This window comes from Pan paniscus, chromosome 15, assembly GCF_029289425.2.
Source record: "Pan paniscus chromosome 15, NHGRI_mPanPan1-v2.0_pri, whole genome shotgun sequence".
In the NCBI taxonomy this organism is placed as follows: domain Eukaryota; kingdom Metazoa; phylum Chordata; class Mammalia; order Primates; family Hominidae; genus Pan; species Pan paniscus.
In genome coordinates this window covers 74,877,415-74,894,379 of record NC_073264.2, presented here as the reverse complement: position 1 = coordinate 74,894,379, position 16,965 = coordinate 74,877,415, and the positions used below count along the sequence as shown (strand labels likewise).

Below are 16,965 nucleotides of genomic sequence, written 5' to 3'. Positions count from 1 at the left end.
GAGCGCAGTGGTACGATCTTGGCTCACTGCAACCTCTCCCTCCTGGTTCAAGCAGTTCTCCTGCCTCAGCCTCCTGAGTAGCTAGGATTACAGGCGTGCGCCACCACACCCAGCTAATTTTTGTATTTTTAGTAGAGATGGGTTTCGCCATGTTGGCCAAGCTGGTCTCGAACTCCTGACCTCAGGTGATCCTCTCTCCTCGACCTCCCAAAGTGCTAGGATTACAAGTGTGAGCCACCACGCCCGGCCGTATTTTTCCTTTTTTTAAAGACTAGAGATGGAATCTCACTATGTTGCCCAAGCTGTACTGCAGCAGCTATTCACAGGCAGACCACAGCTCACTGCAAACTCAAACTCCTGAGCTCAAGTGATCTTCCCGCCTTAACCTCTCAAATAGATGGGACTACAGACGAACACCACCATGCTTAATTTTGTATTTTTTTTTTTTTAATGGAGTCTTGCCCTGTTGCCCAGGCTGGAGTGCAGTGGTGCAATCTCAGGTCACTGCAACCTCTGCCTCCCAGGTTCAAATGATTCTCCTGCCTCAGCCTCCCGAGTAGCTGGGATTACAGGCACGTGCCACCAAGCCCAGCTAATTTTTGTATTTTTGGTAGTGATGGAGTTCCACCATGTTGGCCAGGCTGGTCTCGAACTCCTGATTTCAGGTGATCCTCCTGCCTTGGCCTCCCAAAGTGCTGGAATTACAGGCGTGAGCGACTACACCCAGCCTAATTTTGTATTTGTTAAATCAACAGATGCCAAAATGAACACTACTGTCATGTGGACTCTTTGAAATGTTTTGCTTTTAAAAATAAGTCTTCATGTTAGAAGGTTGCAAACCCTTAACATCGTCCCAACACTGCTTTCCAAAGTGGAGAAATGAAGGCCCGAGGGGTGAAGTGACTATGCAAGTCCACACAGTTGGTTTAGTAGCAGGACTGGGCCTCGTGTCGCAGTTGTCAATGTTGCCTCATTGCTGTGCTGCCAGCAGCCAGCTCAGGAACAGGCCCAGCCCTCCAGCCCCACAGCCACCTCCTTCTCAAAGCAGGTCTTGACAGGAACCCAAAGCTGCTCTGGAATACTGGCCTGTGGCTGCTGCTGCTGCTTTCCTCACCTTTATCTTCTGGGATGGGAAGTCCTGAGTGGCTTTCTCTCTGCCTTCTAGCTCCTCCCTGGAGACAGGAAGAAAAAAAAAAAAGAGCAAGGCTGACAACAACCCCTGCACTGGGAGCGCTCTCCTTCCTGATGGTGCTGGGCCTGGGAGGACCTCGCCTAATAGACTCTGACCTCTGCTAGGCTCCACTCAGCCTCCTCTCAGAGCCGCTCACCTCCTGCCCTCACCTTTGACTTGCTCCAGATCCTACAAACCAGAGTTCCTGGTCCTGCCTTCCTGCCCTAGTTCCTGGTCCCATGCTTTGGTTACATCCTGACATGGGCTGTGTGTGCCCAGCACCGGAACTGCCTGTCTCCTTGCCTGGCCAGCCCGATCTGGAGCCAGCCACTCCTCAGAAAGTTCCGGAAACAGGGCTCATACCCTACCTTCCCTGGCATCCTCAGCACCCCACAGGGCCTGGCCCCGCAAACCCTCGTTGAAAGGAGAAATGACCTGTTCTGTGTGAGTGCTGCCCATGCCTCACCATGACAAATTAGAGCAAAGGGAGGTGGAGGTGCTGAGAGGGCATTTCTACCAAACTATGAGCGACTTCTCTTATACACTACCTGGGGGGATGTCTGTCTTGTGTTGAGACCAGTTATTTAGATCTGAAATCAAAATGTCATAAACAAGATCTGGGCTGTGACCTGCCCAGGCCAGAGCAAGGAAAACTGGTCTTGGGAATCCAGAAAGAACTTCAGGATTAGGCAAAGTCTGCTGAGCTAAACCAAGAAGTGAGATATTCATTCATTCATTCATCCATTCAATAAATATGTATTGAGCACCATGTGTGTCAGGTTCTAAGAGAGTTACCCAGAGATTCAATGGTAAATGAGACATACTCTCTGCCTGCAAGGAGCTTAAAATGAGGAAGACAAAGCAGAGAACTGGTATCTACCATAGATTATGATGTAGGCTAGAATAATAATAGCTAACATTTATGGAGTGTTCACTATATGCCAGAATCTGCACTAAGCTGTTGAGGCTGCATTGTTTCATATAATCCTTACAGAAACCGTATTAGTAGATATTATTATTATTCCATCTTACAGATGAGGAAATGGAGGCACAGAGAAGTTAAGTGACTTGCCCAATGTCACACAGCTGGGGCATGTAGCATACCAAGAGTTTAAATCCAGGCTGGGTGCGGTGGCTCATGCCTGTAATCCCAGCACTTTGAGAGGCCAAGGCAGGCAGATTGCTTGAGGCCAGGAGTTCAAGACCAGCCTGGGCAACATGGCGAGACCCTGTCCCTACAAAAAGTACAGAAAATTAGTTGAGCATAGTGGTGCGCCCCTGTAGTCCCAGCTACTTGGGAGGCTGAGGTGGGAGGATCGCTTGAGCCCAGGAGGCAGAGGTTGCAGCCCTGATTATGTCACTGCATTTCAGCCTGGGTGACAGAGTGAGACCCTGTCTCAAAAATAAACAAATAAGTAAGTAAATCCAGGAAGTTAAGACTCCAGGGCCTGTGCTTCCAGAGGAAAGCACAGGGTATTACTGTAGCACAGAGAGATGAACCCGACATGGGAGGGCAAGGAAGGCTTCCTTGAGATCACATGTGAGCAGAGTCCAAAACAATCAGGCAGAATTGGGAGAATAGGGGAGGAAAGGGCATTCCAGACTGAGGGAACAGCATGTACAAAGACTGGCGGCGAGAGGCCATAGCGCGTTAATTACTATTTAGTGAGTACCAACTGTGTGTCAAGGACATCTAGAAGCCTTCAGGGACTGTAATCAGTATCAAATGACTGGCTTGTCTGGGATGAAGAGAAGACTGGGGAGAGAAGCAGCTGGAAGGTACAGGAAGTACCGGTTCACAAAGGTCTTAAAAATCCAGGCTAAGGAGTCAAGACTTTATCCACAGGACAGTGGGGGAGATGCTGAAGGATAAGCAGAGAGTTTTCTAATCAAGCTGTACCTCAGTAAACTCACTTTGAACCATACTACTTAAAGGAATGGAGGCAGGCAAGGCTGGAGGGCACACTAGATGCCCAGTCAGGAGACGATGGTGGCCTGAAGTGGGGACTGGCAGTGGCAGGACAGAGAAGTAGCCTAGGTTTGATTACTTCATTGGAGGGGAGCTCACCATCAAACCAGAAGACTGGTGGGGACCAAGATACCAGCCGAGCCTCAGAGGGTCAAGGGTCAGCAATGGCCCAATGCCAGGCAGTTGGCCAAAGTCTGAACAAGTGAGTAGACGGAAGGAGAAAAACCCAGCAGGAGTTGGCAGGGACCCTGCAGCAGGAAAGGACTCCAGCCCCTGGGGGACTGATGAAGAAAGAGAATTTTCCACCAGACAGCTGGGGACGGGGGAGACAATGGAAAACCAGAACCAGGAAGGTGGGTCCCTCAGGCTGGCAGCCACACTGAGGATGCTCAGCTTCGAGAAAGGGATGGAGTTCCTTTTGTGTCCCTCCTCCTCCCTGGTCCTAAACACCCCCTTCCATGGCAGGTGGATTCTGTTTTTTTTTTTCTTTTTTTTTTTTTTGAGATGGGGTCTCACTCTGTCAACCAGGCTGGAGTGCAGTGGCGCGATCTCAGCTCACTGCAACCTCCACCTCCCAGACTCAAGTGATCCTCCCTCCTCAGCCTCCTGAGAAGCTAGGACCACAGGCATGCACCACCACGCCTGGCTACTTTTTGTATTTTTGGTAGAGACGGGGTTTTGCCATGTTGTCCAGGCAAGACAGGTAGATTGTTTAATCAGGTCGGGTAAGAGGGGGCAATGTGGTAAAAGGGAAAGAGCAGGAGCTTTGAAGTCAGAGTCTGAGTTGAACCTCATCCTTGAGCCACTCACTAGCTCTGTGACTTCAGGCAAGTTACTTAACCTCTCATGAGCCATAGCTCATTCATCTGTAAAAGGAGAATAAACAACAACTACTCCCCAGGGCTTGCTGAATGGGAACAGCACCACTAGCTCCTGCAGTGGAGTTATTGTGAGGATGCAGTTGACATTTGAAAGCCCAGGGCCTGGCACCAGGGTGGGAGCTCAGTCAATTCATCAACCATTCCCCTTCATCAGAAGCCATCCCTGTGCAGGACCTTGGGCTGAGGGTTTCCTGTGCTATGTTATCTCCCTTTTAACAAATCCAGGGAGATATCACCATTTCATTTGGTAGGCCAGGAATCAGGGTCAGAGACTTAAGAAACATGTCCAACATCACATAGCATTGTTTCTCCAAACTTTAGTCTTGCATCTTCCGCACAACTTTTTCGGAACAAAAACTTTACTATTTTTTGTTTAATATTTTATTTAAATTAGTCCCTTTTTTACATTAATCAATGTACTCTTTTATTTAAGAGATGGGGCTAGACACGGTGGCTCACGCCTGTCATCCCAGCACTTTGGGAGGCTGAGGTGGGCGGATCACTTGAGGTCAGGAGTTTGAGACCAGCCTGGTCAACATGGTGAAACCCTGTCTCTACCAAAAATACAAAAATTAGCTGGGTGTGGTGGTGCATGCCTGTAATCCCAGCTACTCGGGAGGCTGAGACACAAGAATCGCTTGAACCCAGGAGGCAGAGGTTGCAATGAGCCAAGATTGTGCCACTGCACTCCTGCCTGGGTGACAGAGCAAAACTCTGCCTCAAAAAAAAAAAAAAAAAAAAAAAGATGGGGTCTCACTATGTTGCTCAGGCTGGAGTGCAATGGCTAGTATTCACACATATGATCATAGCACACTACAGCCTTTTCAAGAGACCCACCTGCCTCAGGCTCCCAAGTAGCTAGGACTACAGGCACATACCTGGTTCCAACGTATGTTTTTCTTTTTCTTTTTTTTTTCCACATCAGATGGGTAATGTGCTGACAATATAACAAGGTTTGAGTGAGGCACATCTCTCACATGAAAGTGAAAAGCCAATCGTTATGCTTATGAACTACAAAAGGATACCAATTTAAATTTTTTTTTTTTTTGAGACAGAGTCTCACTCTGTTACCCAGGCTGGAGTGCTGTGGTGCAATCATAGCTCACAGCAGCCTAGGCCTCCCAGGCTCAAAGTAAGCCTCCTGCCTCAGTTTCCTGAGTAGCTGGGACTAGAAGAGTATGCCACCATGCCTGGCTAATTTTTTTGACTTTTTGTAGAGCCAGGATCTCACTATGTTGCCCAGGCTGGTCTCAAACTCCTGGGCTAAAATGATCTTCCCACCTCGGCCTCCCAAAGTGCTGGGATTATAGGCGTGAGCCACTGTGCCTGGCCTCAATTTACTTTTTAAAATGGCTTTTTTGGGATGTAATTCACATACCATCCAACTCACCCATATAAAGCTTACAATTCAGTGGGCTTTTTTTTTTTTTTTTTTAGGTATATTCACAAAATTGTGCAACATTACCACAATCAATTTTAGAACATTTTCATAATTAATTTACTTTTAAAGGAAACTTTGCATCATTCTTATAAGTGGAAAACTTGAATTATTTGCCACAAATGGAAGGCAAAACAAAAATAAAGCAAAGAGAGCTGGGCAATGTTATTAAATGCTATCTAGCTAGCGCTGCCTGTGAAGTATCTGAACTTGAGACTTCTCTCTTTGCCAAAAAGGGAGGATGGGAGGTATTGAAGAGTTGTTGAAGACACACCAGCACTAACCTGAGACTCTCTCTTTGACATAATCAGAAAAACAAAAAGAGAACTGAAAAGAAAAATTACTTTTTCAATATATAATTTAATGCCACATCTCTGAGCCATCCAAAATCATCTTAAGTCTACATCCCCACCTGCCTCCTCCAGGTAATTTAAGTGGCTTGCCCAGTGTCACACAGCTAGGTAGTGGCAGACTAAGCCTAGAATTCAGGCTTCTTAACTGCTAATGCTACGTCCTTTCCACTACGTCATAGTCCTCTTTGCAATCATTATTTTAAATTAGGTCAAGTGCCTAATGTGTATGCTAGGCAGCCCTGTTACAGATTTATAAAGCACAAATTTTACAGCTAGAAGGCACATCAGAAACAATCTAATCTAACTCATTTCATTTTACAGATGAGAAAACCAATAAGTTTTTTCTCTTAAGCATGTTTAGAATTGCCTGTCAGTCAATTGGCTGGAACATACAACCAACAATATAGCTATAAACAGCCCAGAATTACAATGATCTTTCTCTGGTCTCAGCCTTAAACCAAACTTCCGGATATCTCAGCCCTGTCACCAGGTCCTGGTTTAGCCTCAGTCTTGCTCTTTAATTTGGTCTGTTCTCACTTCTACATGAGTAGTTTCCCCTTGACCTAAACTGCCTAGGTGGCTTTAAGGATCACAGGGGTGAGGGGAATTCGTTGGTGGATTGAAGGAGTGTGTTATATGAGAAAGAAATGAGAGCTTGTCAAGAACTGTGGAGGGTTTAAGATTTTATCCTACTTGCAAGCTAACAAGTGAGCCTGCCGCAGTTTCATGGATGCTGGCCGAAGACACAAGACTTCTAGGTGTGTCTGAAACAAAAGGTCTTATTTGCTCACAGCAATAGCAATAGCAATAGCAAAAATACTGACATTTTCTTGTGCTCATTTCCTGAGTCCCAGTTCCCAAAGACAATGCAAAGGGGGCCAGGTGACATCTGTACACACAGCAAAGCATATCACAAGAGAGCACAGCTTTAAGCTTGGGGAACCAGAATCTTTTTTTTTTTTTTTTTTTGAGTCAGCATATTGCTCTATTGCCCAGGCAATCATAGCTCACTGCAACCTCAAACTCCTGGGCTCAAGCAGTCCTCCTGCCTCTGCCTAGGTGTGAGCTGAAGCATCCTGCTCAGAATCTTAGCTAATGGACAGTAAGCATGCTTTACTTTGTTCTGGGAAAGCAGCTCTGTTAAAAAGTTGGTTTGAAACAAAGGGCAGTGACTCTGTTCACAAGGCATGCAGACATGGGAGAGACCCACGGAGAATAGTCTTCCAACAAGTGTTATGTACGTGCAGTCTATGGAAAGTGAGCTCATGGTTCTCTGCCATACTGGAAAGCACAGGGTGAGGAAGATGGAGAACCAGAAGCCCAAGTCCACTAGTGCTTTCTGTTCTATATTGATTCTTATTGGTTTCAGTAATGGAAAGAGCATTTGGAGGCTTGCTTGTGGATTTTGACACATGTCTTATTTTTTGATGTATACAGCCCTCAATTCACAGCCTTGACTGGGTTTAGACAATTCAAATCATTCCTTTGCATAGCTATTAGAAAACCCTAGAAGCTCCAAAAATTCACAATTGGGAGAAAGAATATAACCTCCCAAATGTTATCTGCTTCCTGAAAATAATGCACGCTGGGAGAACCCAGGGTGGCCACACTGCAGTTGGTTTTGGAATGTTCATTCATCTCTTACATCATATTTATCAATACCTAAAATAAATGTGCTAAGATCTAACAGTCACCATGATGCAGTCACCAAGATTCCTGACTTGGTCTAGTTTCTCATCTGAAATGAGGACTACATGGGCCATGAAGTAAGGTGTTATTTGTTATGTGGGGTCCACATCTGAGGCAGATATTTTGCGTCTATAACCAAGACCTTGAATCCAGGCCTCTGGCTGTCAGGAATAATGGCTGTTCGTTTTATTCCTCTGCCTGGAGAAGAATAAATTCCTAGGCTAAAGAAAGGCCAAAGCAACTGAGGACAGGAGCTCATAGATACTGCTAGAACCATACCAGGACCTGGGATGTGGTCCACAGAGGAATTCTGTCGCATTCCATAGGTCCTCAGGCTCTTTGCAACCAACTCAGATGGGAGTTAACCTGTTGACTGGACTCAGGCAATGAGTTCCTGGCAGGTGAGTCAGTGGCCACACCCTCCAACTGGGGGCAAAGGGCAAAAATTATGTCAGTAAAACAAGGCCAAGCACAATGGTGCAGGGCAAAGGCCATTTGAGTGGGATATCTTTAGCTGGTGATTCTAAAAGAGTGATATGGGAACCACAGATGTTCCCGCAGATGTGGTAGGCTTCTCTAGATATAAATATAAATATAAATATAAATATAAATATAGAACTGGCTATCCAAAGAGGTCCTTCTAGCTCATTGCCTCCTGGAGAACTCTACTTGGAATTGGGAAGTAAAAGGGGATAAATTAGAGGGATCATGGAGTCTTTTGCCCTGTCCAAGCAATCCATAAACTATTGCTTTTATGCACTGTTCCTTGGTGCTATCGTGAAGAATTTCAGTTCATGAAAATCCCTGAAGATGTGCAGCCCCTTATGGACTCTATACTGTCACACACCTGGTTGCTGTAATCCCCAGATATTACCACACCCAGAAGAGGAAGACTTCCTTCTTCCTAAAAGAAGCTGTGGGCCCTAAAGTAATCTCATGAATGCCCAGCAACCTCTTGGCCTATGAACCCAAAAGACACCTCCCACATTATGCTAAGACTGATGTCCAAGGACCACCATTTATTACTGGCAGAGAACTGTGAAAATACTTCCTCCCCACTGTGCGGTGGGCTCTAACCTTTGAGCTGTGCCTGCCAATAAATATTCACCTATCTCAGACAGGAAAAAGCACCCTGTGTGGGGTGAAAGAACTAGGATCCGTGGGCAACCTGGGTCCCAGAAATGCCATGCAGTTTGCCTTGATGCTTGGGTTTGTGTTTTTCTATCCATTGTGAAAGACTGATTTACAAACTCTGGGTGGTTGTACAGGCTTGCTGGGCTCCTGCGGTCGTCGAATGCACAGAATTTCCACAGCAGCTTTGGACAGCTGACTCCGCTTTACTTTTGTTAACTGTTTCTAGACTTGGCTTCCACACTGTGGCCTGCGAGGCTAACAAGTCTGAGAAGAAGCTTCAAGAAAGAATATGTGTATTAGAGTTCATCCATAAGCCAGGGGCCCGCAATCAGATTGTACTTTCAAGATACTGTCTCAGGGCCAGGCACGGTGGCTCACGCCTGTAATCCCAGCGTGTTGGGAGGCCAAGGCAGGCAGATCACTCAAGGTCAGTTCGAGAGCAGCCTGGCCAACATTATGAAACCCCGTCTCTACTAAAAAAAAAAAAAAACTAAAAAAATTAGCTGAGGCAGGAGAAGCATTTGAACGCAGGAGGCAGAGATTGCAGTAAGCCAAGATTGCATCACTGCACTCCAGCCTGGGTGACAGAGTGAGACTCTGTCTCAAAAAAAAAAAAAAAAAAAAGGATACTGTCTCAGAGTTTGGGACTCAAGCCATTGACTTTCTAGTTGCTTGTTACTTTGGAAACCTTCTGGTGACCCAGCATCCTGGGACATTTCTTGGCCCAGCTAATTCGACTTTCTGCTCAGGCTCTTATATGAAAACCAGGGCTTCTAATACCTGGCAAAACACTTCACAGAGAACACCACATTTAGAAGACATCTCTGCATTAGTTTTCTATGGCTACTGTAACAAATTACCAGTTATATATGGCTACTGTAACAAATTACCACCAACTTGGCAGCTTAAAACAACACAGACTTTTTACCTTACAGTTCTGTAGGTCAAAAATCCAATGCAGGTTTACCAGGCTAACATCAAGGTGCTGGCTAGATCGTGTTCCTTTCTGGGGCTCCAGGGAATTTGTTTCCTTGCCTTTTCTGGCTTCCAGAAACTATCTGCATTTCTTGGGTCATGACCCCTTTTCTCCATCTTCAAAGCCAGCAATGCTGTATGTCTTCAACTATTCATTCTTCCATAATTACATCTCCCTCTGACTCTGATTCCTCTTCTGCCTCTTGGTTCCACTTTTAAGGACACTTGTGATTACAATGAACCTACTTCGATAATCCAAGATAATCGCTTTATTTTTTATGCATTTATTTTTTGGAGAAGGGAAGTCTGGTTGAATAACTGCCTTATTTTAAGGTCAGCTAATTAGCAAATCTTAATTGCATCTGCAACCTTAATTTCCCTTTTGTCATGAAACCTAACATATTCATTAGGATATGAACATTTGGGGGAAGATCTTTATTCTGCCTACTGCAGTTCCCTTCTGAATTACTTTTGGACAATCGGAGGTAAATAAATGTAAAGACTTGCTGTGTCTGTCTTCCCAGCCAGACTGTGTTTGGGGAGGGTCAAGCCTTTTAATTTAGATTATATATATATTTTTTGAGATGGAGTTTCACTCTTATTGCCCAGGCTGGAGTGCAATGGCATGATCTCGGCTCACTGCAACCTCTGCCTCCCAGGTTCAAGTGATTTCTCCTGCCTCAGCCTCCCAAGTAGCTGGGATTACAGGCATGCACCACCACACCCGGCTAATTTTTTGTATTTTTAATAGAGATGGGGTTTCTCCGTGTTGGTCAGGCTGGTCTCCAACTCCTCACCTCAGGTGATCCACCCGCCTCAGCCTCCCAAAGTGCTGAGATTACAGGCATGAGCCACTGCGCCTGGCCGTAATGTAGATCACATCTTAAATGTGCAGTCTATAACTGATCCAGTCCTCCCCATGAGCTGAGCTGATGATGGTTGGGAGAATTTTTTTCTTTTTTTTTTTTTTTGAGATGGAGTCTTGCTCTGTCACCCAGGCTGGAGTGCAGTGGAGCAATTTTGGCTCACTGCAACCTCTGCCTCTCAGGTTCAAGCGATTCTACTGCCTCGGTCTCCTGAGTAGCTGGGATTACAGGCACCCACCACTACGCCCAGCTAATTTTTTGTATTTTTAGTAGAGACAGGGTTTCACCATGTTGGCCAGGCTGGTCTCAAACTCCTGACCTTGTGATTCGCCTGCCTCGGCCTCCCAAAGTGCTGGCGTGAGCCACCGTCCCTGGCTGGTTGCAGGAATTTTTAACTGACAGTCCGATTTGAGGGTGTGGGAGACATGTGATGTTGCTATCCATGTAGAATCCTATTGTCTGGTGAATGATTTACTTGTTTAACTGATGCTTATAGAATGCTTATATGTAAGAACTTTACAAACTAATTTAATTATCATAACAACCTTATCATATATGTACAACTGTTATTATCATCCTCGTTTTACAGATAAGGAAACTGAGGCATAAAAAGATTAGTAACCTGTCCAAGGTCACATAGATAGTATGTGGCAGAGATGGGCCTTGCAGCCAGGCAGCCTGTGGATCATCCTGAATCCTTGTTCCTATGCCCCCATACCAAGCTGCCTTGTCCTCTTGGTTTCTGCTTACTCTTCAGGCCTCGCTGCTCTGGTAGGCAAACTTGCGGTCCATTCTTTCACAAAGCCGAACCTCTCCCTCCAACACTGGTTCCTCCCCCTTGCAACTTGATGCTCATGCTCATTTCTCCCTCTGTTCTCAGTGGTACAGACCCCTGACCTCCTCTGAGCTTGCTGTAGGGTCACCTTGCCCCATCAGGGCCGTCCCACACACAGCAGGCTGCTGGCTCCCAACATGATATCCATGCCATGCAAGAATCAGGGGGACTCAGGAGAGCTCAGCCTCAGAGCTTCTCTCTGCCTACTCAGGTTTTTTCACTGCCAGGTTCACTTTGGCATGGCTGCCCTGGTTGAGCATAAAACAGCCTTGGATACAAGTTCCTCCCAGAGTCCCTAGTGGGGAGCTGGGTGAGAGCCCCCTCTGTGTACGGAGTACCACTCATTAAGTAGTGCATCTGTCTAGACCCCATCCAAGACCTGGAGAAGAGGAACAAGCATGAGACCCTTCTGACCCTCTTCTCTCTCCTTACCCTTCCCACCCCACAGCAGGCCAGAAAGGGAGTGAGGCTTTCTCTATCTTAGGTTCTCTTTATCTATCTTAGGGCTTTCTCTGTCTCTACATTCGAGTTGGCCTTGCTGTTCTGGTGGAAACGGCCTCTGCTCTGCTAAGAGAAGACTCCAGGAGCTAGTCATTCAGGTATGGCCTTTGCTTTACTAAGGAGGGAGAATCTGGAAGGATTTGGAAAATCTCTTAAATCATAGCTAACCTCTTCAGCGATACAGTGGGACACCAACACCCTGATGCCTGGCCTATCAAAGGCGTTCAGTGTGTGGTAGTTATTTATCACTTTATCTCTCTCTCTCTTGTTTTTTTTTCCTTGAGATGTAGTCTTGCTCTTGTCACCCAGGCTGGAGTGCAATGGCGCGACCTCAGCTCACTGAAACCTCTGCCTCCCGGGTTCAAGCAATTCTCCTGCCTCAGCCTCCTGAACAGCTGGGATTATAGGCATGTGCCAATACGGCCAGCTAATTTTTGTATTTTTAGTAGAGACAGGGTTTCACCATGTTGGCCAGGCTGGTCTCCAACTCCTGACCTCAGGTGATCTACCCGCCTCGGCCTCCCAAAGTGTTGGGATTACAGGCGTGAGCCATCGCATCTGGCCTTATTTATCACAGTCTAAACCGAGAACTTTCACACTTCTTTGTCTGAATGTAGGAAATTTGTTTTACATTCTGACACTGCACGAATGTACATATATAGTACCTAACTGAAACAAATGCTACACAAAACAATACTTATTATTACTTGATGCAATACATCCAGTTAATTTTTAATATATTCTCTTTTTGTAAAAAGAAACACCCTGGTGGTGACCCATAACCCCTCTCCTCAGACTTACTTTCCCCCTTCTCTGAGATCTCATAGTGCTCTCTGCAAAGCTCAACTCAAATACTTCTCATACTGCATTGCAATGTATGTCATTCTCTCCCACTAGGGACTTTGTCCTTTTCATCTCTGCATCCCTAGCATACACAGTAATAGACACCCAGTGAGCGTTAACTGAAGGAGTGAGTGGGAAACGCCTGTCTGGGCCGGGCACAGTGGTCACGCCTGTAATCCCAGCACTTTGGGAGGCTGAGGTGGGCAGATCACCTGAGGTCAGGGGTTCAAGACCGGCCTGACCAACATGGTGAAACCCCGTCTCTACTAAAAATACAAAAATCAGCTGGGCGTAGTGGCGGGCACCTGCAATCCCAGTTACTTGGGAGGCTGAGGAAGGAGAATTGCTTGAACTCAGGAGGCAGAGGTTCCAGTGAGCTGAGATCATGCCATTGCACTCCAGCCTGGGCGACAGAGACTCCGTCACAAAAAAAATAAAAAAAATAAAAAAATAAGACAATGCTTGTCTGTGTGCTCAACACAACAGAAAAGGATGGTGTTTCCCTCTATGGTGGCACACGACGCCTAGTGTGGTGTTGGAGAGCTCAGACCTTGGTGGTGAGCAACCTGGGCTCAGGGAGGAGTATATACACCTCCTGCAGAGAAGACTTAAATGCATAAAGAATTAGGACCAGTGACTTTAACCATTTCCCCCTCCTTGGTTTTTTTCCCTGAAATGATGTGCTTGCATCCCCATGCTAGAATGCCTTTCTGTCCTCCACAGTAATTTAATTATATAAAACTGACTGTGCAGACTCAAAATTTGGGGCATTTGGCATTCTTGCAAAGCCAGACTCTAGGAAACATGCCCATTGCTGAACACATTGGATGTGGTTTAGGTAGCAAAGCAAATGACCTAACAAGGAATATATGTGCTGAGCCTAGTTCCTGTTAAATTAATAGATTCACGTTCTGGCACATCCACAACCTCACAAGTCATAGCAACCGGATGACGGCATGGCAACACAGCAGCTGCGGCCACTGCACATGAGAAAAATCAGAGCCTAGTGTCTCTGGAGGGAAAACAGAAACGGCCTCTACAATTGCTGGCTTGTACTGGATTGACTGAAGGGAGGGAGCCGTGGGGGCAATCACAAGTAGATTCCTGCCCTGGTCAGGGATGGAGTATGACATCTCTCCTGCTTCCTGAAACTTTGTTTTATATTTTAAAAGTAAATAATTTGTTCCAGCCAGAGAGGAAATGATGCTGAGAGAAAGACACCATCACGTGGACAGAATGTTCTCCCTCGTCCTGGCAGCAGTGTGGAGGTAATCCTTGTCAGAGATAGTCCACGACTTGCTCTTCAACAGCATGACCAGAAGCCTTTCTTCCTATTTTTTTGACCCTCCACCCCAACCAAAATCGCCTACCCCTTCTGGCTGCCAGGGTTGAAGGCCCTTCTTGCCAACTCTCCTTCTAGGATGAAGCCCTGACTCCACAGCCACTGTTTGGGCCAAGCCCTCAGGGATCAGGGTAAATGCCTGGAGGAGGAGGAAGAGGATGCCTGGACAGATGTCAATTCTGGTGACACAAAGACATCTGTATGTGCTGTCAGGTAGGTGACACCTAATACCAGGGCTGCCTGGGACCAAGCAGGAGTCCACACCCCCTGACCTAGTTTAAATTCAAGAATGACCCTCGCTCTGCAAAAGGACTGAGAGCTCGGCCTTCTGTTCTTGGGGTTTGTGTTATGCTTAGATCTGGCTCTGGCCCCTGCTTTCCTTTCCATGTTCTATCAGGAAGGCTGTGCAGGGTTGTCACTGGGTCCCCAATGATTCTCTACTGGTCTCTGTTATTTGTGGCCATGTAATGAATTCCTCAAAACACAGCAGCTTAAGACAACATTTATTATCTTATAGTTTCTGTGGGTCAGGAATCCAGGCAGCTTAGCTGGGTGCCTCTGCCTAAAGGGCCCGAGGGAGGCCCTTCAGCTGTTGGCTGGGGTTGAAGGTCTTATCTGAAGTCTTGATTAACATGGGGGGAAGGAGAGGCATCCCTTTCCAAGCTCCCTCAAATGGTGGTTGGCAGGCCTAGCTCCCTTTCTACCAAGCTGCCTTAGGACGTGGCAGTTGGCTTCCCCCACAGTGAGTGTTCCCAGAGAGTGAAAGGCATAGAGAGGACCCTGTATGGAAGCCGCAGTTTTTTTTTTTTATAACCTAGTCTCAGAAGTAACATCACATCACTGGCCATATTCTATTTGTCAGAACTCAGTCAATGGATTCAGCCTACACTTAAGGAGAGAGGATTATACAAGGGTATGAATACCTGGAGGCAGAGATCATTGGCAGGGGGCGCATCTTAGAGGCTGTCTACCACATCCTCCACTTGGTGCCCTGGTACTCCAGCAACTGCCACCTTATATAGAGAAAAAAGCAATGTATGTGTAAGTGTCAGGCCTTCACACATTTACACTGTCTGCTAATTACTCCTGGGCATGCAGAAATACTGAATATTCATGAAATTGTGACTGAAAATTTGGAATTGCATACGGAACAAAAAAAAATTCAGCTCTTGTTTTAGCAAATATGGAGTATCACATGATTGCCTTTAGAAGCCTGGCTAACATATTCTCTCATTGGTTGCCTTAAGCAGAATGCACTAAGGAATTACTTCTATTTATTCCAAAATTGAAATGGGCAATCCCTTCACCATCTCCCCACAATAGCGTGATGTAAGAAGAATTTCAGGGAACTTTAATTATTGAGTCTAATGATGCACTTATTTCTCAAAACAGTATTATTTTTCTTGCATTGCACATTTTGTATTTATAATGTGCCATTAATGTCTTAGTAAAAATCAGAACTAGGGCATAGCAGCTGCAACGTGGAGGATTTCATGTTGCTAGGAGAGCTTCGATCTTCATACGCCTATCTTTGGGTGAGTCTGTGGCTTTCCATGAGGGATTAACACAGACCTGGGGATCATTTCCCAAATGTCATTTTCCATCAGTCTTACATCCACCTTTCTGAACAAAGCCTTCACTCAAGTTTATGGTTTCCTGTGTTTTCATAAAAAGATGAAGCATTGAAAGGGGGGAGGTTTTATCTGACCAATGTGCTAGGAGAAGCAGTATTTGGGGAAAAAAGGAAAATTGTTGAGCCCTAACTGATGCTTTTGAACCACCTATTAAAAGGTCCCTGTTTTCCACGACAAGCTACAATGAAGCTAATGTTTCTGTTATGAAAGCCCTTCACTGCAGTTTCGAATGTCTTTTTTTTTTTTTCACCAGCAAAGGCTAACCCCGTTTTTTCTCCAGCCTTATGAGATCAGGAGTTCTTCCTTGAAGACTGCTGTTTAAGGACTTGGTTGCTACTTATCCTAAAGGTGGCTTTCCATTGTACTTTTTAATAAGGTGAGCACATTTATTTTGAGCAATGATAACTTTCAGGATTACTATTGCCTGAAGCTGCCCTTCTCAGGCCTCCACCCTACCCTCAAAGTCACTTTTGACCGGTGATGAAACACAGAATGCATCAGACTCTATTTTCTGTGAGTTGAGTGTAAAGAGGTGGAAATCGCGGGGGAGGATTAGAACAGAAACCATTCTGCAGCCCCAGCTTGGGCGCTGAAATAGCCCCCAGAAGTGTGATACGTGGTAAACGTCTTGCTCACTTATAACCCGTAGAAATGACGAGGGACATCATGCAGACTTTTAGAGAGAACGTGGGGACAGGGACCCTTGTTTTAAGGCCCACTTTAGGCATTAAGAACACACAGAGCACACTGCTTTCTGACATGACCCTTTTAGCCCCAACACCAAACGGAAAAACTTTTTCTTTCCCCTCCCCCACCGCTTTGTTTGTGTACTGGTGTTTACCCTGGAACCCCAGCTTTCCGGGGACCCTGAACCCCACCACCACCTTCCAGACCAGCCTGAGAGCAAGGGACTCCAGCGCGGGGCCCCGGATCGCACTTCGGCGCGGAAACGACGCGGCTGGAGCGAGGCTTTCCTCCCGGGGCGGGGGGTGCAGGCTAGGTGGCCGGCAGCGCAGGGCTGCCCGCTACCCCGCAGCCGAGGGCGCGCAGAGTGGGGAGACGGCGCCTGGGGCCAGGGGCGCGCGGAGCCGGGGGCGCGGGCGGGGCGGCCGGGGCGGCCGGCTGCAAGGCCCTGCGCGCCACCGCGCGAGCCGCTGGGTCACAGCCCGGGCCGCACCGCCCGCTCCGCGAGGAAGTGACGACTGCGCCGTCCCGAGAGCAACAAAGTTAGAGTCTGCGGGCCGCACTCGCCTGCGCCCCGCACCCCTCCGAGCAGCCCGGGGATCCAGCACGCAGGTAAGCCGCGGGCTCGGCGCCCCCTCCCGCCACCGGGC

General features: G+C 46.8%; 1 protein-coding gene, 1 long non-coding RNA gene and 1 other non-coding gene across 6 annotated transcripts in view; 1 reads left to right on the top strand and 2 right to left on the bottom strand.

The window, feature by feature from the left end:
• Positions 1-425: 425 nt before the first annotated feature.
• LOC103787048 (uncharacterized) lies at positions 426-16,736 on the bottom strand. Of its 2 annotated transcripts, none has more exons than XR_004666227.4 (3): positions 16,473-16,736; positions 14,921-15,010; positions 426-1,172 (listed from the first exon to the last, which is right to left on the bottom strand). It is a non-coding gene; the product is annotated as an uncharacterized LOC103787048 (long non-coding RNA). The 2 variants fall into 2 exon arrangements; XR_004666228.4 differs by having other exon boundaries at positions 16,516-16,736.
• Positions 4,941-5,044, bottom strand: LOC112437122 (small nucleolar RNA U13). The gene has a single exon (XR_003025782.1). It is a non-coding gene; the product is annotated as a small nucleolar RNA U13 (small nucleolar RNA).
• MIDEAS (mitotic deacetylase associated SANT domain protein) overlaps positions 13,614-16,965 on the top strand; it is a 75,642-nt gene continuing 72,290 nt past the window's right edge. The window contains exons 1-2 of one of the 3 annotated variants that reach the window (XM_014347602.4): positions 13,614-13,923; positions 14,076-14,210. The gene's annotated coding sequence lies outside the window, so the exon portion shown is untranslated. Of the gene's footprint in view, positions 13,924-14,075; positions 14,211-16,721; positions 16,928-16,965 lie in introns of those variants that run through there. The other 2 variants (XM_034937788.3, XM_034937789.3) reach the window with 2 other exon arrangements.